Below are 21,917 nucleotides of genomic sequence, written 5' to 3' on the forward strand. Positions count from 1 at the left end.
GTGAAACATTACAGTGTAGCTTCCCACAGCTTGGAGCGTTGGAAGTCTTGTTTTGTGTCTCTAGGCTTAGATGAAAATTAATAATGGGTCACCTCAATAGATTTCATTTGCATTAAAGCCTCTAATGTATCTGTTTGGAGCTGCAAGAAGATGCGTCCTAACCTGTATTTCTTTTTAGTTCAGTTTTAAATTCCTCAGCAATATATGAGCCAAGCTGTTGCTTATATATCTAGGCTAAGCTAGAGGTAGATGTATTTCTGGTATTACTGATGTTCGTAAAGAACAGGTCATACCATCTGCCGGAAGCCTTTATAGCAGAAACAGCGAGGGCAATGTGAGGGCAACTAATAAAATCTAACCATTATAAAATCCGTTGGCTCTATTCTCTGTATTTTTAAAGTACTTGCACAGTTCTTACTGTTGAGTTTGGCGTAAGCTAAATCTGTTAAAAATTAAATCAAAACAGAGTTCAATTAATCACAGCTACTGGTCCAATCTCACTTCGTTTCAACTCTTCATGCTTCATAACCTTCAATACGCATAAAATCCAATAAATTTCATTGCGAAAATCAGACATTGTTCTCCACGAGCACAAACGTATTGTTAGTTTGTATATTAGTTGAGTAATTGCAGTTGTAATGCACAATAAACTTGCAACGGAGCTGTGCACACAATAAATTTCTGTTTTACGTCTTTGATTAGCTGCAGCTCGGCTCGCTTTGAGAGTTCAAGCGTTGTTTTGCATGCTTCTACAGTTACCAGTCACTCGTGTGTGCTTTTCTCTGTAGCGATGTTTTGTAAAGTGAATTAAACTACACGCTACTAAAAATCTCCGATTTGAAACTGAACATTCGCTTAATATTTCGTATTATGAACAAACTAGCTGTACCCGTCCGCTTTGCTGGGCATTTAAAATTAACATTATTATTTCTCACCCCCACAAAGATTAACGCCCCCGCAACTTTTGAAGTCATCGTGGCCTAAAGGATAAGACGTCCGGTGCATTCGTATCGAGCGATGCACCGGTGTTCGAATCCCGCAGGCGGGTACCAATTTTTTAAATGAAATACGTACTTAACAAATGTTCACGATTGACTTCCACGGTGAAGGAATAACATCGTGCAATAAAAATGAAACCCGCAAAATTATAATTTGCGTATTTACTGGTGGCAGGACCTCTTGTGAGTCCGCACGGGTAGGTATCACCGCCCCGCCTATTTCTGCCGTGAAGCAGTAATGCGTTTCGGTTTGAAGGGTGGGGCAGCCGTTGTGACTATACTGAGACCTTAGAACTATATCTCAAGGTGTGTGGCGCATTTACGTTGTAGATGTCTATGGGCTCCAGTAACCACTGAACACCAGGTGGGCTGTGAGATCGTCCACACATCTAAATAATAATAAAAAAATTGATTAGGAAATAATAAGCCGTGAACTTAACGTAATTGACAACGAAAGAGAATTTCAATATCCAAGTTCTAATTCGTAATAATTTTCTATTACAAAACCGACCTAAAATAATTCCAACAAATTCGTTACACCGCGAGACTTCGACGCATAATGAATGATCTTAAAATATTCGAAGACAATTTGGATTTTTTTATATTACAATCATTATCAATTTGGCAAGCCTTAATCCAATTGTAATTTTAATCTGATTCACAAAGGATTTTTTTAGCGTTATTGTATTTTGATTTCATAAGTTGAAATAAATTTAAAAGCAACTTAATCCATTTTAAGCTTCTCGTGAGGATATTCATTAAAGAAATTACAGAAGATTTCGATAATTTTCTCTTTACAGGAAAATATTATGATTATTAATCTTTTTCTTGGAAAAACGTCTTCTGCGAAATGCTGACTCTAATCATTTATTATCATAAGATAGCCTGTTTTTTTTCCCCTACCTATACTGATAGCCTTGAGAGGCTATATTAGCGTTACCGAACGAGGATAGCCTGTTTTTGTTCTACAGTACGCATCAAGTAGTGAAATTCCTATAATGTAGCCACTCGTTTAACACCCACCAAAGTTTAATTACGCACTACTTTGTTTAAGTTTGAAACCTTGAGTTGGAGTGGACAATAGCCATAACGAATAACTATCTTCTGGACATGTACGTGACAAAATATTAAAAGTACTGCTACTCTATCTCTAACAGCAGAATGTAGTAAAATGTACTCTGATAGTAAAATATATTCTATATATCTAGAAGATTGCACAAAGTGGGAATGAGTTGCTCGCTCCGGGCATTTCAATATTGTAATAATTGTTATGTTATAATACTAATTGTAAAAATGAATATTAAAAAAAAAAAACCAAGCCCGCTGAGTTTCTTGCCAATTCTTCTCAGGACGGAGGCTAGTTCTTGTGAATTGGCGGTAGTTCTTTTGACGTTCAACAAGTATGTACTTTCATTTATGTTGAATAATTTTTTTTTTGATTTGATTTGATTTGATTTGATTCAAACATTCCATAACAGGAAATGGACGTAAATTAAATATGTACATCAAAGCGCAGCGTGACGGAAACATTAAATTGTACATTATTTAAATAAGGGTTTTTTTATGTCCCTCAATGGATACTCCAATGTCTCGTTCGAACTAAATTAAGTTAATGGGATAAGTAGGTTTTCTCAGAAGGAAAATTCTCAAGAACAGCCAAGAAAAACACTTTCCATAAAATAAATCTGTCTATGTCTCGGTAATTTCATTTCAAAAACGGCTTTGAGGAAGGAATGGCCGAAATGTGAAAATTGGCGTGTCAATACAAAATTAAAAGTTATTCATTTCTAACAAAATTTCTCATTCTACAACCAAACTAAAAGTAAAGCTTTCTATTTTTATAATCCTTGTGATCCTGCTCGGAGTATATTAAAATTTATACTAATATTGTATTTTTACGTGTGCAAATTTTTAAGTTAATGGATTGTCTTAAAGTTTGTGAAAGATTTCGTTACATTTACATATTAGAGAGAGTTTTTACTGGTGGTAGGACCTCTTGTGAGTCTGCACGGGTAAGTACCACCGCCCCGCCTATTTCTGCCGTGAAACAGTAATGCGTTTCGGTTTGAAGGGTGGGGCAGCCGTTGTGACTATACTGAACTATATCTCAAGGTGTGTGGCGCATTTATGTTGTAGATGTCTATGGGCTCCAGTAACCACTGAACACCAGGTGGGCTGTGAGATCGTCCACACATCTAAACAATAAAAAAAAAACGTTAATTTTAATAACAGAATGATTTATTTTGGTCACGAACAAAGGTTATATTTTCAAACTTTTTAATTCGATTTTTTCTTCAAAACATAACTGCACTTTTAATTTGAAAAGGTAATTTTTTTTAATACTTTTTATTGAATTTAAGAAGTCTTCAATCCAACTAACAGTTATCAAGCAAACCACTAATTTTAACAAGCCTAAAACCGTTAACATAGCCCCTCGACGACTAACTACACCACAACCCAATTTTAGATCTACGTAATTGCATAATCAGCATGTCAATTATCTAAGAAAAAAATGCACAATAAATCTATCTATCGGTTTTGGAACGCTGGATGACATAGCTACAATGTGATTAATTGTCGCAACTATTGAGGCGAACCCCCCACTGGCATACGAAATCGAATATTCTTAACCGACATCAACGTACGATCAATACAACCTTCTCGATTTAAGATGCCAACAAGAATTTGTTTGTGTATTATGTGGTTTGAAATTCGATTCGTAAATATATATTTTAGTGTTTAAAATAAGAATGAAAGATAATTTGCTGCGTTTTTTAAACAAAACGAGTCAACTCATGCTGTTTTGTCTTTTAAAATACATTTTCCGCCTTTCAACGTGTAATGTCTGTCAATTATAAAAAAATATTTTAAGCTATTGCATAGATTTTATCGCGGGCCTTGAGCGCGGTTTGAGAGCGGAATCATGAAATCCCGTAACGAAAAAAACCTTACACCCCTCACTCTGCCTACCATGTAGCTCGCGTTCAACACATTCACACGTTGCGCTTGTGTAGTGTTTGTGAATAAGTGCGTGGCGTGACGTCACACTGCATGCGCATCATTAAAAGTCTGCCCATCTCTCTCTCTCGCGCGGTCTAGCTTATGAGTGTGAAGGGGACAGTTAAGGTTTTGCTTTTATTAATGTTTAATATAGCGTGGTCTTGTTTTATTATTGTTTTAATATTAAATTATCATTGTCTAATTATAATTGCATAAGTTGATAAAAAATGCTATGCAATAGCTTCACCGCGGCAGTTCCCGAGTGCCAGACGTTTTTTTTATACTAAACGCAGCTAAGAAATGTTCACTAAAATCATGTTCAATTTAAAACTAAACAAGGAACGTAAATACAGGCTATATTTAAGAAGTAAATTTAAAAGAGTTTCAATCATTAAGTAGTATGGTTATAGTATAGTCTACATTTCTACAATATCTCCTGAGGTTTTTGCCAGTTATAGTCATTTACAATTTAAATATAATCGTTTTGTTATTATATTTATTTGTTAGATGTTATAATGGTTTTTATGAAAAAAAACCCGCGCATGTAATGTATAAAAATTATTAAAAACATTGCAATTGAAAGAAAATAATCTACGGACTATCATAATAAAGTAGTAATATGTAAACGAAAACTATAAAATCTTTATATTTTTTTAAATAGTCCCAATGAAGTTCCAAAAAAAAAATGAAATCAACACAGTACAATATTACCTTATAAACTAATAACTCCATGCAATACGAACTAAAAAACTCGCTCTGCGGGTAGTCGTACGAACATGTGCGATATTCGCATATAAAGTTTATTTCACACTTTAACGTTAATTTGGTAGATGACTGTAGTCATTTAGAGATAACAGAAGCGTCTAAGTAATTTTTTTGATGTGGTTCCGTATGTTTTTGCAATACACATAGTAGACCTCTATTCTATGAATTAAAATGAACATTTTGACATTTAGTGGTCAAGATAAGATTTATGTTGGATCTTGATCATAAAACGTTTATGTTGAATTAACGGTGTGTTTATTTGTATCAATTAATTAAGTTAGAGACAATTATAGTGTTTTATTTTTACAAATCATTAGCATAATACTATTTATTATATAATAAAATGTAGGAATTGTTTTCGATTATGTGGTGATTGTATTTGATAGATTAAAAAGTGTAACGTGCGTGAGATAGATAGGTTATTTTTTTATTTTCACTAATTTCAGATTTTGCATAATTTGCATTGCAGATAAGCTCACGGTCAATCTGGTGTTAAATAGCGGAGCCCATAGACATTACAATATAATTGTCACTGCCCACCTTCAGACATGAGGTTGGAGTCTTAGTGGTATTTTATGAAGGCCATCCCAGCTTTTAAGCCGGAAAGCATAACTGACTAGGTGGTGCAGTAATTAGCGGCCCTTTTGCGTCTAGGTTGTGAATTCGATTCCCGCGTCCAGCAAACATTCGTGTGATGAACGAGTTCTTTTGCTTAAAAAAACCATATATAGGTAATTATTTATTTATTTATAACGGCTACGTACCAGAAATCGACAGCATATTCGTTAAGTACCACGAGTGGGCTTATAATACGCCCGAACACAAAACACATAATTTTTACTTGTGTGCAAGTCCTTATCCTGGTAAACTTGCATGGCACGGTACGAGTATATAACAGTTAATCTAGAAGGTCATGCCTACTTATAAATAACAACTATAATGTAATATATTTTTATTGTTGCTTGCTGCATTGGAGGAACTCGAATATGCATTAAAATGCCTCCAAAGCGCCCGAGCCTATACTGTTTATGGTGCAGGTATAAATTAGTTCACTTAACATCATCCCGCTCTTCAGGGGGCCACGGAACAGGTTCGATCGTTTAATTTGTAAGTTTTTTTTTTTTTTTACTTTTTTATTATACAAAGTGACTCTGAGTCCTTGGTCCAACGAGGTGTAACTAAATGTCAGAATTTGTATCGAATCAATGTCCGGTGCGCTGGTTACACCTGCCCGGTTATCTCCAAATCTCTAATTAAGTAATTGTTGGCTTTTAACTATCGTTTTTTATTCGTTGCTGTAAAGTCAATCATTGTTAATTTTTCGATGTTATAATGAGGTTGTTTTATGGTATCGGCGGTGAATATTAAAAGTTGGTAATGCAGAGATTATTAGAATTAATGGCATTTAAAAATTTTCGTTTCTCAATTACTGGAAGGCAGATGCTTGATCAACTTTTGTTGTACACTTAACTAAGAAATAAGATATTGTGATGGTGAAGGTATTTTTTTATTATCACTTTATTACAATAGATTAAATGTCTCCATTCTGGAGTTATTAATGACTTGAAAAATCTGACAACATAATTTAAAGGAAAATCTAAAAAATTATCGCTAAAAGATAAAATATGATAATTTTAGAATCACAACATGTTAACAAAGTTTGAACTCAATTACAATCTATTAAAATATTCATAGAGTTGAGAGTTAACATTCAGAATGATTTATAAGTTTTTCTCGATGTGTATTTAGACCAATAACGAAGATCAAAAGCAACTAACATTCGTGTTATATTAGGCTTATAAACGACTGGTTGGTGGTATTTACTGGTGGTAGGACCTCTTGTGAGTCCGCACGGTACCACCATCCTACCTGTTTCTGCCGTGAATCAGTAATGCGTTTCGGTTTGAAGGGTGGGGCAGCCGTTGTAACCATACTTGAGACCTTAGAACTCATATCTCAAGGTGGGTGGTGCATTTACATTGTAAATGTCTATGGACTCCAGTTAGCACTTAACACCAAGTGGGCTGTGAGCTCGTCCACCCATCTAAGCAATAAAAATAAACCATTACGTACATTTGTTGAATGTGTAAATTTTAGCGCTAAACGAAATTGAGGGCGTCAAATATTATAGTTTTAAGTCAGAAGCATTCACATATCGATCGGTATATAAATCGAACCGAGGTCAAATTTTCCATCAAAATAAATTCACAGCATTCAATCTAATGAAACCGCGCACTGACAAAAAATATTAATAGAATCTTTATTTTAATAACATCTCGTTCACATTGCCAATGGCAGTCCCAATGCTTACGATAAGCTCTGTTGATGATCAATTTGTTTGTAATTATTTCACAGATCAACCATCTATGACATTATTAAAAAGAGTTGAAAAGAAATAGACAATCTGTATTCTGTACTAAATATACGCAACGGTACGTAACGGCTTGATTATGCTCCTAGCATTGCTGATGTCCTTGAGCGATGGTGATCACTCACCATCAAGTAGACGGTATGCTCGTTTAACAAGGCATGGAGAAAAAACAAAAAAAAGTTTGGTCTCTTTGTTGTATTATTGTAATAAAGCTTGGAATGTGCAAATATTTTTTTCGAATAAAATTCACGCGTGTTCCTACAAACATATTTTGCAATATTACTGCATATCCCCGGTGTGTCTCTGAAGCTGTGACACCTCACTGAACTTGTTAAGTTCGAAACAAGCATTGACCGTGTTTTCCATGCAGTTATCAAATAATCGGCCTTATTGATGTATGAGCTACTGTCGGACGATGATTTATAATGGCTTCCGTCTAGGACACCCGTACCTATGCGATGATTTTCAATCACATCCGACATTTGGACGGTTCGTTAGCGCTCGACCCGGCTCGACATCCGAGAATGAAACCTGTCATTTCGGATGTGGCATTGAGTTGTGTTTTAATCAATTTATTTTCTTTCGATTATAAATTATAGCCGAAGAGATTTGAACGCTTTTTCCGTCAAATTAAAGTACTTAATTTGAAATACCAAGACCTCGTGCAGATGCTCTAATTTTGAACATAATATAACGTAGCATTTCATTTCTTCATTCTGTATCGTTTTGCTGTATGAGAACTAAGACTTAGGATAGTCACGACTAAGTATTGTATAGGTTAAAATGGTATTTTCAACTAAATTAATAATGTGCCCTATGCAAAACAAACAAACTTTACAAAATTCCATAATTATATTTTATATTTTATCGAAAATAATTTCTAGTCAATCAATTTACGACATCCATTATATCGTAGATCGAGTTTCCAATACTATCTCATACCGTTGGCAACATCAACAAGTGATACAAACACATGTAAATAAATTGAGATGGGCCTTCCCGCGGTTGGCAGCATCATCTATCAGTAATTCACGTTACATTATCAATCAACCGTCCTATGATTGATGAAATATTCTTGTCGGTAGCCAGATAACTGTCCGCTTCAAAGTTAATTAAGACTTCTACATACGTCGAATTTTCTTTTCTAGTATAATGCCTGTTATTGTTTGTTGACTATTTTGTGATTTAATTGCACATCTATAAATCGAGTATTCGTTTGGTAGAATATTCCGATTTTAACTGTACTAAATTTGAAACAAATTGACACATATACATATGAGCAATAAATAAAAAAACAAATGAAAATTATTATAATTGGAACTCCTAATTTTAATCGTGTACTACATCTATGTTCAGAGATACAATAGTTTGAAATGCATAGCTCAAAAGAAAGAAGCTTTTCGTCAGAAAGGTAACTAGTTGGTGGTAAAGACAATAAAACCGGCAAACAAATTAAAACCCGGAGAAAATAAGGAAAAACCAACCATCATCGTGATTTTGGACATAAATTCCACGACACAGCAATTAGCTTACGACTGGAGATAGAAACAATGAACGTATTATTTTTAAGAGACACCCTGTCTGTACAGCTAGCTACACGTGTCTGTGATACAATCTCTTATCTCTACGTTCGACTTAAAAATCGTGCAACAAGAACGTGGTTTAACTTGTGTGTTGTGAATTAAAATTCAGATAAACAATAACGAGACGCTGTCATTAAGCGGCGAATTAGAAAAATTCAAGATTTTTGTTTTAATGCGATACCTATCTTGAGTCGTAAAATTTTTCTACCGAAATCGTGCACTACCAATCTAAAAAAATGTTAAATTTAATTTGTGTATTAAATCTTGAGGTCGTAAAATTTCTTATCTTGTCTACGGTTTCAATTGGCAATTAAATGATACGAGGAAAGTATTCGATGGCAGTGAAGCAGCCTTATACAGAGTAAGGAAGCCAAAAGTGCTATTTGTTCCAAATTTGACATGGTTTTATCACAATTATCCCTACCTGAAGGGTTAGCTTCGGGCGTGGGAAGAGGACGTGGAGTTGGCTCTGTTTACAAATGACTCGGCTTACTTTGCGTCCTCTCCGTTCCTTTCTGCAGCAATTATGAGGATGCAGAGGCTTTTGGAGTTAATGTCCCTGTGGCTGGACCGGTGAAGAGTCGCGATCAATGCGAGAAAGACCGCGGCGTTGCTCTAAGGTCCGGTCTGATTATACCAGAGTCGTCCCAAAGAAACTCAGTCTTAGAGGTGCAAATGTCAAGCTTAAAACATCGGTCCGGTCACTCGCGTGTGAAGGTCGACCGTTCGTTGAGCATGGTCGCGCACGTCAATCGAATAATTGGTCAGACCCGCGTGGCCACGTTCTTATTGGCGTTGCCGCGGGAGCTTCTTCAACTTCTGACAATCGTGCGGAGTTAAAGAAGCCTCGACGGCTGTGGGGCCAGAGAAGAATATGAGTACCCCCCTCGGGACTGATTGTCAAGCAGCCCTGCTTTCAACACTCGTGCTCCCTTCATTGGTAGCGGTGCTCTACTCTGGAGACCGCGGCTGTACTTAAGTTTCTTTTATTTTTTGTTGCTTAGATGGGTGGCCGAACTCACAACCCACCTCGCGTTAAGTGGTTGCCAGAGCCCATAGACATTTTAAGATCTCATTTGTAACAATAGAAAGGCTGCTCCACCCTTTAAACCGAAACGCATTACTGCTTCACTTCAAATAGTCAGGATGGTAGTACCTACCTGTGCGGACTCACAAGACGTCCTACCACCAGTCAAGTGCAGCCACATTCCACAAGAGGCAATAGACCCCACATCCGCTGCAGTCCTCTCCCCAACATTATTGTAACAATTCTCTGTTTCAAAAATTGAGGAGAAGGGGAGAGGACTCCAGCGAAGAGTTGCGGCTAAATTCTCTCCATCGTAGCTAGCTAGGTAGGTTCAGGTCTGGTGTCGTGTGCTGCCTCGGTATTCCGAGGAATGGTACTTTCGCGCTCATGAACATTGCCAGGAGTACAGCCAAGCTGCCGCCTACCATTCAGCACTCTCCATAAGCCTCGTTTGAAGAAAGTCATGTCAATCAAATTTCAATCAACATCAACAATCCACAGAATGACAAATTTCTGTTCATAGTAAAATTACATATTTATTTATTTACCAACAGCAGAAATCCTGGCAATAGTAAATAGTATCCACATCCGTGTCAGACTCGGCAGTCTACAATCCACAATAGATTCGTTCCGACTGAGATCCCGCTTCCAATGTGACGATATCGACTTACTATTTGTATTGAAAGTATTTCGTAACATTCCATTACAGGTTTTATTACCTTTAAAAGTACCGTTAAGTTTAATAAGAAATTATCGATTGGTTTTTGTTCACTTTCTTATCAAGGTAAAGAGATATCTGTGTTGAAAAGTTGACAAAGAAAATCATAAGTAACACATATTCTGAATAATAAGCTCTGAAGCTTCTGGTGTTTGGACTTTAATAAAACTAATAGTCCAAAATATTAATCTTAGCAATCGTGAATAATGCTTCATATATATTTAACATTAATATGAGAATACCAGTACGATAACTTATTTCCCATCGGACAAACTTAACAACAGTTCAATTTGAATAATGTATTTAATCGTAATACTGCCTTAAGCACTTACCGGTCTACTAATGGTTATAAGTTGAACTCCGAAGTGTAGTAGTGAGAAAGTTGCGGGATGTGGTCGCGATGAAGAGACTCAGACAGGGCTGAACTCTACTTGAAAAAAGAACCTTAATATTTTGTCAACTATACGATTTATATGAAACACCTGAGCATTGATTGTCCAATGTTTGTTATAGATTAACCATTTTAATTTAAAGGAATACATTTTTGGAAAACATAATTAGAATCGACTAAAAAATGGACATGTATACAAGATTTTATAAAAGCTCTGGCCCCTTTTTAATACGCGTTTATTAGATTCAGACGTATGTATTGTTATTGTGTTGTTATTAGATTCAGACGTATGTATGTTAGTATGTAACGGAATCTTTGAACATGATTTTGCCCCCTTCAAAACGTCAGATTAACTCGAAATTTGGTATACTTATTAAGGACCGAGGACAATTCAATATGAAAACAAAAAAATTTGGAAAAAAAATATTGAAAAAATTGTAATTAATTCAACTAAGAAATTAAAAATAAATAATAGTTTTAAAAAAAACTAACAAAATACGCTTTTATAGAAAATCCAACTAAAAAATAGAAAATAAATTTGAATTAAAAATAGTGTAAGAAACATTACAGTATTTTTAATTCAAATTTATTAGTTAGTATATACTTATGGTCTGATAAAAATAGGAAATTAAAAGATTCAAACGAGATGTCGAAGTCATTCTCGATTATCGATCATGCAAAAGGGTTCTGCTCCTTGCCTCGTTTAATTTAAGCAATAATAATTAATGTTAATAAAAAAAAGAAAAACTCGTTATTATATATATGGATAAAATTTAAAAACAGCTAATCTGTCTTATTGATTTATTTCTATGAAGATTTTTTTTATTGCAGACAAATAAACAAACTCACTGCTTATCATGCTTTAACATGTTACTGTACTTCATAGACATCACAACATGATTTCAAATGACCTTAATACATGAAACCTTTAAGCTGGAACGCATATTAATTTAGCGGCAGGATCAGACAGCATAGTGCATATCCTACGGGCTTTTAACACATTTTACCATCCAAAAAACGTTTTCATTTCACAAACTGGAATGCACGATGTGTTTAAAGATATACAAGATCTTCGACTGGAATTGTATTAGAAGTTACTTATAAACGGATAGAGTAAATACGTCCCTGCCTCAGTAACGTCCTAAAGCATCCTAGTTGTGACCACATACACCGCTCATACAAGATAGGTTTGCTCAACTGTTCCCACTTGTTCGTAATTACAGAACTCGCTGTTTGCTGTAACATACCGTATGATAAAGTGCGTGGTTGTTTAATAACTTCAACTCGTAATCAACAGCTTTTATGAGATAGCAGTGATAGGGTTTTAAATGTCATATTTTCCAGGGATATTAAAATTGTTTTATCGTTAAGAGCGGTGTTCTATAATAATTAGTTATGTTCCGTTAGCTTTGTTACAGTGTTGTTAGAATCTCGGTATATAAAAAATAAATTATTATTCTCTCAAAGGGATTTGGACGTATTTAGGTGTTTCTTATTACTGCATTTATTATGCATTTAAAATTTATGAATTATATACGAATTAACGAATGCACTGCCCAAATTTGTTTGTATCAAGTTGGTTTTTTTGTTTCCTTTATAGGTAGGCGAGCATAGTAAATGTTACATTGACACTAAAATTTGTCTTGCCACATTGAGACATTTTTTTTTATTGCTAGATGAGTGGACGAGCTCACAGCCCACCTGGTGTTAACTGGTTACTGGAGCCCATAGACATTTACGACGTAAATGCGCCACCCACCTTGAGATATAAGTTCTAAGGTCTCAAGTATAGTTAGTTATTTGTCTCAGTGCCATTAGAATACGGTTCCTCAGATCTTGTTCTTTAGTACAAAACATGTATTAATTCACAGTAGAAATAGGCAAGATCATGGCAGTTTCCCTTGTTGACAAACACGTCCTCAAAGCTTAGTGAGTGATTATTGATTGTTTGAGAAACATTTTTTTTTTTAATGTACATACTCGTTCGCCACCTAATCTAATTTGATGATACTATTATAAGTTCACAGTACAAAAACCTACTACTACGTACTAACACTAACTGTACTAAATTGTATTACAGTCGCACGAACTGTTTATGAATCCGAAGAGAAAAAATATACCTATACAATTTATTTTAATGATATAATGTTTTGCATCGTAGGCTCAAATAAAGCAGAAGTTTAAAAATAAGATGGAATTAAGCCCATTGATCTGAATAAAAGAAAATAAAAAACGCTTCATGGACTTACTAAAAAATTACTAAATAAATCAACCAATTAAAAATCTGTATTGAATATTGAAATAATTGAAATTCTCGACAAAAGCCAAACAGCCTAGCAATTTGCGAAGTATATAGTGTACAAACTTTTTTAATTTCGTGTTCGAACCAATGAGTTAAAGTAAGAAGCTAAGTTTACTATCTCTACGCTGATTCCTTCTATTACTACAGGTAATATTGAGTTTATCATAGTCTCACATGTGTTTATAACTTTTGAATATTGGTTAATTAAAATGGAGAATGAAAACTGCTATGTTGAAAATTGTGTTTCAATCAGAGTGGGTCACTTTATTTAAGAACAAAAACACATATTTTGTAAGTTGTAATACTTTTATTTCATTGTAAAGTTAAAATATTCTGATTACACGTGGGATAAAAAAATCCGTGGGATAAAGTTTTTTTAAATAGTTCAGTGGTTACTAGGCGTCAGAACCTGAAATCCGTCATTCACCTTGATAAATGAGTTCTTAGGCTTGTATGTATTGTATTGTATTGTACATAATTGTTTCCCTGCAGGAATATGCAGGGCACTGGCACCTAGTACTGTGGCTCACAATTCATCCTACCACCAGTAAGGGTAGCAATACAAGATGGTCGCATTTCATATACCAATAAATGTATCAGGCGGATACTTGAAAAAATGATAGCTATACAGCAGAATACCTGGTGCAAACCACAACGAACCCAATGATTTCAAACGGAATAAAGTCCAATTTTGCCTTATCCCATAAATCTTTATAAATCCCCAAAATCCTGTAATGCTAATTCAATATCTTCAAAACATTGTCTTTCATCTTCGAACGGATCGTAATCTTTGTTTCGGAAGATTGGTTACCTGTTTCCCTTTTGTAATTTTAACAAGTTTGTTCGAACAAAAGTTAGAACAAATTAACTTTGAAACGATCGCTAAAATTGTAAAGCCGCAACAATCAAATGTTAAATTGAACAGGCTGTTATGAAACTGTCTGGAGGCGAATTATGTAATTGATTGTTCTGTAACGCTTTATTGAATTTCAATAATAATGATGATAATACATACACATTCTTAGGTGCGTTTGTTGAAATCGTTGAATTTAAATGATATTGACGCTTCCTGAGCGCTATAACATGTCCTTCATCAAAGTTTGCAGACAAAGTTTGTTTGAAGTACATGAACGACAATTCTCATTACTCGCAATCACATAGTTCGTATGCTCCGCTACTTTCCGAGAGAGATGAATGAATACTATTACCTACATAGAACGATCTAGTATAAAAGTGAAGTCTTAAATTTGAGACATTGTCGCAGTTTTTTGTGTTCTTCCTTAACGTTTTCTTTTGATGTTTTCTCATGAAGTTAAATGTGCACTTCCTAACTATTTTACACAAAACATTTAAAAGAAATCGACGGATTTATTACCACTGAATTTTTTTTTCACTAACCACATGTGTCCTAAGCTGTTGTGCCAATAATTGTGGAATATTTATAGAAATCTAAATACTCCGTAAACAAAACAAGCTAATTACACGTAAGGCCATCGAAACCAAAATTGTCATAATATTAGGGGAAAAGATCGTTAGCGCTTATTTAACACCTGGGATCATCTTACCGTGAAGATGAAAATCCATGTCATACAAATTCCCAGAGACCTCAAAAAACTCATAGTTCTTTCTGTGTGCAAAAAAAACCTTAGTGTAAATAAATAATTATAGAAAAAAAAGTGCGTGCGTACAAAGTACACATGTCAGAAGTGAAACTTTTTTGGCGAACTAATTTATAAGTCTTGCTTATATTTATACAAATCTAAAACTTTAGATTTCCGAGACTTAGAGGAAGGGAAAAAGGAAGATATGTTCCCGCTAAAAGTCTGTCAAATGTCAATCTCAAACCTCAGTGTTGACAGTCACATTATGTTTAGATTTCTAAATTGTAAATGACTAATATTTTGCCAATTGAATTGACTAATTTAATTTCATGCTTTTTGATTAATGTTCCAAATTCTTTCCATTTCATTTCAATACCTATTAACATTTTTCACAAAAAAATTATAAAATATTAGGCCGTATAGTATGATACATTTGCCTTTCCAGTTTGAAAAATACAACAACTACTGCTACTGACATTTGGCAAGTACTTAATTTCAATAGTAGTTTGATGTTACTTCCGTTGCATACCTGCGTGACTTTCTTTAAAAATTTTATGCGCCTAAAGAAGTTTCACTTCAAAAAAGGCTGCTAATATTAAAGTCAGCTTAGTAAAAAGTGAAGCACAAGCTATGTTAGTAAAAGTATTGCGGACATAGATATGTAAGTCAATGGTTCAACCGTTGTTGTATAAATGGAAGCGTTTAAATTTCACTTAAATTTATTATTTTATATCGTTGCCATATTTCGTCTGCCATATCTAGCATATTTTGATTTCTGCCTATTTTTAATGCAGTTTCTTTTTTTATTTCTAGGGTTGGTTTATTAATGAACTTAAAGTCTAAGCTTGCACCCAGAGCCTACACAGTTTATTTTCATTACACTTCTTCATTTTTTTTGTTTTCAATCTATGCATTAAAAACTAGGTACAGATTAAGGATGTACTTATATTATTCCCAACAGTAAGTAGTTTAATTTACTCTTCCGGCAGCCTGGACGAGGTGCGGTTGAGACAGCAACTAAATGAAATTCCATGGGGACGCTCACACCTAGATAAAGGATAATTCCATTGCAAATGCCTTTGTTGGAAAATTCAAATAAAACATATTGATCATTAGTATAATCGCTTTAGTTGGGGGTAAGTAGATTCTGATCAAACCACGTAGTAAGGAAACTTGCAATGAAATATTGTATACACCATGCTCATACGGAATTTATGTCAAATAATTTTTAGTTGTCTATTGTTAAAACAGATTTTGTGCATAGTTAATGTATATACATACAATGTGTAAATGTGTTTAAAATCCACCTGATTAGAAGTAGTTGACGGAGATCTTCAGCACGATAGAATGTTGTCAATCTTTAATTCAGTCATCGCGACACATAATTACTTTTTGTCCGGAAATAGTGATAAAGCCAGCGTGGATGTACAACATTCACTATGACTCGCTATGAATTTGCGATTACATGAATACAAACTCCAAGCTGTGAAACATTTCAGATGTACACAAAAAAAACCTGTTTTTTTTCTGCGATATAGTTGTAAATAGAAAAATAGCAAAAAAATAATCATTATACTAAATTAATCTAACTTAAAACAAGATCGTTTGACAAAACACTAAATTTCAAATTCCCACCCAGCAGTTGACAGTTCATATTTTTTGCTCGATGAAAAAAATTTAAAGGCTGCCTCATAATTGGCACAAAAGATTGCGTATCGCAGAAACGATCGAACACAAGACTTTTTATATTTTCGAGATTAATATTTTCGTTAGCCGCTTGTTCTTTGAACTACTTTTTATCTTCTTCGTAGTTTCGTCATTTTGTCAGAACCTCTAGACTATGGACAGCGTTAGAGTGGTTTAGTAAGGTTTAATATTTTGTTTTTTATTTTTAAAGTTTATTTCTAATTTCCGGGTTTTTAAATAATGTGTGAGTTACTCTATGGCTGTTTACATGTTCTTGTAGTTTAAATTATGATATTACTTTCTAATAAATTTAATTGGCATTGTAATCTATACTTCTATACTAATATCATAAAGAGGAAAGATTTGTTTGTTTGCTTGTATTGAATAGGCTCCGAAACTACTGCACTGATTTGAAAAATTCTTTCACTGCTTGGAAGCTACACTATTCCCGATTGACATAGGCTATAATGCTTTTTGAAAAAAATCAGGGATCCTTACTAAAACTCCCATAATGTAACCCAAAGTGTAAAAAAATTACCTAAAATATTCTTTACATCGCGTGCCCTGCGAAAACTATTCATGATAGAATAAGATAATGTACTACGACTTTGTAAAACACATTATTTTTTACAAAAAGTGTCGCGACAGCATGTTTCTAACAATTATAGTTATGCCGCAATAAGTGTTATTTTATTTAAAAAAATAAAACTCACAATAAATATCGTTGAAATTTTTGTTAAAGACCCGAGCGGAGCCGGAGCGGGCCGCTTGTTTAATATAAATACAATAAATTACGTGAAATCCCATGAAATTTTTGATAAGTTTTTTTAACAAATCACGTCTCTTTAACTTCTCTATGCTATTTTTTATTGACAAAAAAATAAGGTATCTTTTTAGCTATGAACAACGCCTATAGTGATAATATTTGCTACCTGAGCGTGGGTGCCTCGGGGCTCTGAGCATGTGAAATATTACGGACCATCCCCTGTCACATAGTTGGCTTTAAAAAACTTGTCAAAACGGGACATAAATATCACAACCGCAGTAGTCAAAGAGAGATGCAAACATTGTCGGACGGTAAAAAAGCGTTCTTAATTGCTTCGATTAGATTTCAAGGATATTAATTTACTGATTCACGCATTATATCAAGGTCCATATTTTAAGATTTTGTACGGTATTGTGTGATACATTAGATTTTATGAATAGAATGTTTACCCTTCTCGCCTTTGGGTCATTGTGAACCGATTCAGTATTGTGGGCAACCTTCGCTGTCAACACAAGAATCATTCTAAAACTTAAGAAGGAAACATTTCGCATTACTTCCTGAAGGAAGTTTACTTTGACGCTTTTTTTTATTGGTTTAATCTTTTACCAAAGCTAACACTATAGTAATTTATCTTATATATCTGTATTTACGAAGCTGTTTTTTTTTTGAGGGATAAGAATAAACTAACAGATCTGGCAGTGAAATAGGCAAAAAATGTTTGCTTTAACTTCGTAACACATGTACATATGTAGTAGCTTTATTCTCTAAAACAAACATTGAGTTTTTTGTATGAAAATTAAATCTATTCAATAAAGTTACACTGGTTGATTTAGTTTAGTTTCGAGAAATATAGCATCGAATAATTAGTCCGAATATCGAAAGAGATGTTCGTTAAGGCGTTTTAAATAATTTGAGTTATAATCTAAATCTAATCCTATAAAAAAAGTTAAGCATTGCGAACGCTTTGATTGTAAATTGGGCTTACGATATTACCATTGCTTCAAACTAGACCTCTTTAGTCGCCATAATTTGCTTTAAACCAACGAGATGAAAGATTAATTTGCAATTTTCAAAACTACGTGACGACATCCAAACGCCCGGCGTTGAACTAACAAGACTCGAGCTCACGGAATACAACCAGACAAAAAAGTTAAATGAGAACAAGAGATAAGGGACAAACGCTCCTTTAAAAATTGGCTTGACGAATGACTTTCGACAGCAAAACAAGGATATTAAGGTTGTTGAAATAAAGCATTACAAATTTAGTTACATAAGATGTCTTCGTTTATTTTGTCTGATCGGAAGTAAAGCTCACAATTCACCCCAGTGCTAAGTGGTTTGCGTAAACAGCTTCTCTCTTTAAGGCAGTCATAATCTCAATCGCACTTCTTGTTAGCTATCTCAGGCTTCATACATATAATTATTTCGCGGCAGAAATAGGAGTATAGTGGTTGGTACCTATCCATGTAGGCACACAATACCCGCAAAGGTATATAAGGTTGATAGTTCTGAATGGAATATAATAAATCTTCTAGAAGATACTAGGAGAACATTCGCTGCAAAGTAGGCGATTTACTGGCTGCCTTCATCAGTAAATAAAATATAATGACACATCCCCGTTTACCTCTTCCCTTATAATTTAGTACGGGAGTACAAATTAAACAGTGCTACTACACTTTGTACGTGGCTCTGCATAATAATGTTCCTACATTATTAAATAGGGCTTATTAAAATACTGCCTTGAAATTAAAACGATGCGAACGAAATATAAATAGTCGGTTTTATTTACGTGAACTACCGTTTTTACGTGTAATATATTATATATTTTCTAATTAATAAAGAATCACTAAAATAATATTGGTTATGTAATATGTTTCTTACGGCTTATGACTTCATAATCCACCACGTTAGAGTATTTTATTTTAAGTTTAAATAAGCTTTAATGGTTTGCATTGAATTACAATTCACAAAGACAAAAATATTATTGATGCATGGGTTGAAAATACGATCAGACCTTTTTCCTATGAGACATACGTACATAGCACCGGTTGACACAACTGCTACTTAATACAATTAAGATTTCGACCACGTGTCTTAAGGTGACGGTTCAAGTTCTCTTTTTTTTCTTAGGTAGGTGGACGAGCTCACCTGGTGTTAAATGGTTACCGGAGCCCATAGACATCTACAATGTTAATGCCACCACCTACCTTGAGATATAAGTTCCAAGGTCTCAGTATAGTACAACGGCTGCCCCACCCTTCAAACCGAAACGCATTACTGCTTCACGGCCGAAATAGACAGGGTGGTGGTACCTATCCGTGCGGACTCACACGTATAATTTTACGAGTTTGATTTTATTCCTTCACCGTGTTCACACGATGTTATTACTTCACCGTGGAAGTCAATCACGAACATTTCTTAAGTATGTACGTATTTCATTACAAAAATTAGTATTTTAATTGTCCTTTAGGCCACGACGACTTCATAAATTCTCATTTCCCATTTCAAATTTTCATGCAGTTCTTATGTTTTTAAGCTCCGTTATCCACTTAAAACCAGGTAGTCAGTCGGGTATTGGGTGTGTGCCTGTATGTCATTTCTGACGTTCACGAGCGACGCTAAACACTCACCATCAGGTACACCTTATTTTGGTCCAAAAATCCAGTGATTTTCTTTTTGATAAAATCTAGTGAAAATAGTCACGATTGAAAAACGTGTTTAAGAAATCTATCTTAATATATCACGCAAATCTAGAACACGTTAGAGACAATCAAACTTCGATAGCTTTTCTGTTTATAAAGTTTAAATTGTGGACATTCGGCCTTCTGCTTCTGGGATCGAGATATATTATTACAGACGCACAGCGTGTCCTTCCTTGTTATAACATTAAAACAGGCGTTGACGTAATTACGTTTATTGTAAAAACACAACATTTTGTTGCTTCAAGAAACATCTAACAGGCCGCAAGTGTTAAACGTATTATGCCGAAGTGTTTCAATATGTCAAATCGATTTGAATAATGTTAAATCGAGTTCGCTTGAATCCGCCGTAGGGGTAATTCGCCCACGCATCGATATTTTTTTATTTCTGGACTAATTTGTGTAATAAAGACAATGATGGATACGCCATTTAGTGTTTATTGAACAACCTTTTTGTTCGTTGTTCTAAATTTAAAACAGATAATTCAAATTAGAACTCAAATTTCGTGTTCTAGTCTGAAATCTGCTTCTCAAATTTTGCTTCGCTCTTTAATATTTTCAATCCTAATTAACATCGAAATATTATGAGAATAATTTTAAAATAGCTAATAGTGAGACATAATATATCGGCAAATACACCATCTTCCACCATCCACATAAGCCGTGAATTAAACATGCTTTCCGCTTTCGTAGGCGATCAAGAAATGCAATGTTAATCCATTATTTTATAGTAATAGACACTTCACCTTGTTTAGTGGTTACTGGATTTCATAAACATCACACAGTGAATGCTGCATCCACCTTGGAACCCAAGGGCTAAGTTTCAGTTATATTGTTGTATAACCACTTTCCCGCTATTCAAACTGGAACGCACAGCACGATGTATCCATAAAACTATTCTTCAAACAACCCTTTGTCAAGATTTTTTCGGATATTATCCCAAAAAAACATATTAAATTATATCTTCTTCTCGGTCTTTCTCTCATTTCTGAAGATCTTGATTCTTCTCTTTTGAATTTTGAAGAATTTTGAAGAATTTTGTTGACCGGCACTTTTAGCTGCTGACTAACTTCGTGAGGCCGCTATCTTGGACTTGAGCCTTTGGGGTTTTGATCTTCTATTTAGACGGTAACAATTAGTCTTTGCGCGTTATCAGAGTTCCTGGATATACACGGTTACGTCACTCACTCCTGTGACCAATTAGCGTTCTGTCTTGGAAAATTAAACAGCCACTATATATAGGTAATATAATTGACGATTTTTTTTTTAATTAGCGGTATTTCCAGTAAACGATTGACAGGTCTCAACTTAAAAAAAAAAACGAAGTCACTATAGTATTGTATTCTTTTCTACAGAAAATATGCAGTAACTAAACCTCTGCAACGTCAACCGACAGCTATATGACAAAAGCAAAGCAATGACGCCGTCAAAGCATCTGTCTTTTCATAGTCAACTTAACTAAAAGGATTAAAATGATATCTTCCGCCGTCTGACTGCGAGTGTGGTCCACCGAGCGTTAACAGGAAGGTCTTTTGTTAGGAGCTTTCAAGATTTTTGTTACTTTAAGCTCTTAATACTTTTATTCCATTATTTTTTAATTTCCAGTCTTATTATAGAAGGGTTGATTTTTAATCCCGATTACGTGCAAGCAAAAGCGTTTTCCGTTCTTTTGTAGAATCCTTAGTCTCCTTTAAGACTGCGATGTGGTTGTGATTTTTTGAGTTCGGATAATGAATAAGGTATATAATGTTTGTTTAAGAAATCTTATTTACTAGCTGTAAAGCGCGTTAATATGGTTTAGAATGAAAAAAAATGTATCCCTCAGTTATAGTACTTTTTTCTTGATTAAATATTACTAGATGATGACCGAGCCTTGCTCCTTTTTTCTTTTTTTGATAACGCCATCTTGTTGTGTCTTAAAAGCGGTTAGTTGCCCTCAATTAAGAAAAATAGTATTATTATTCGCCAATAGATGTCGGGAAGAGTTGATTATTGAAAACACGAATAAAA

Source organism: Bombyx mandarina, chromosome 23 (genome assembly GCF_030267445.1).
Source record: "Bombyx mandarina strain Sakado chromosome 23, ASM3026744v2".
NCBI classification, from domain to species: Eukaryota; Metazoa; Arthropoda; class Insecta; order Lepidoptera; family Bombycidae; genus Bombyx; species Bombyx mandarina.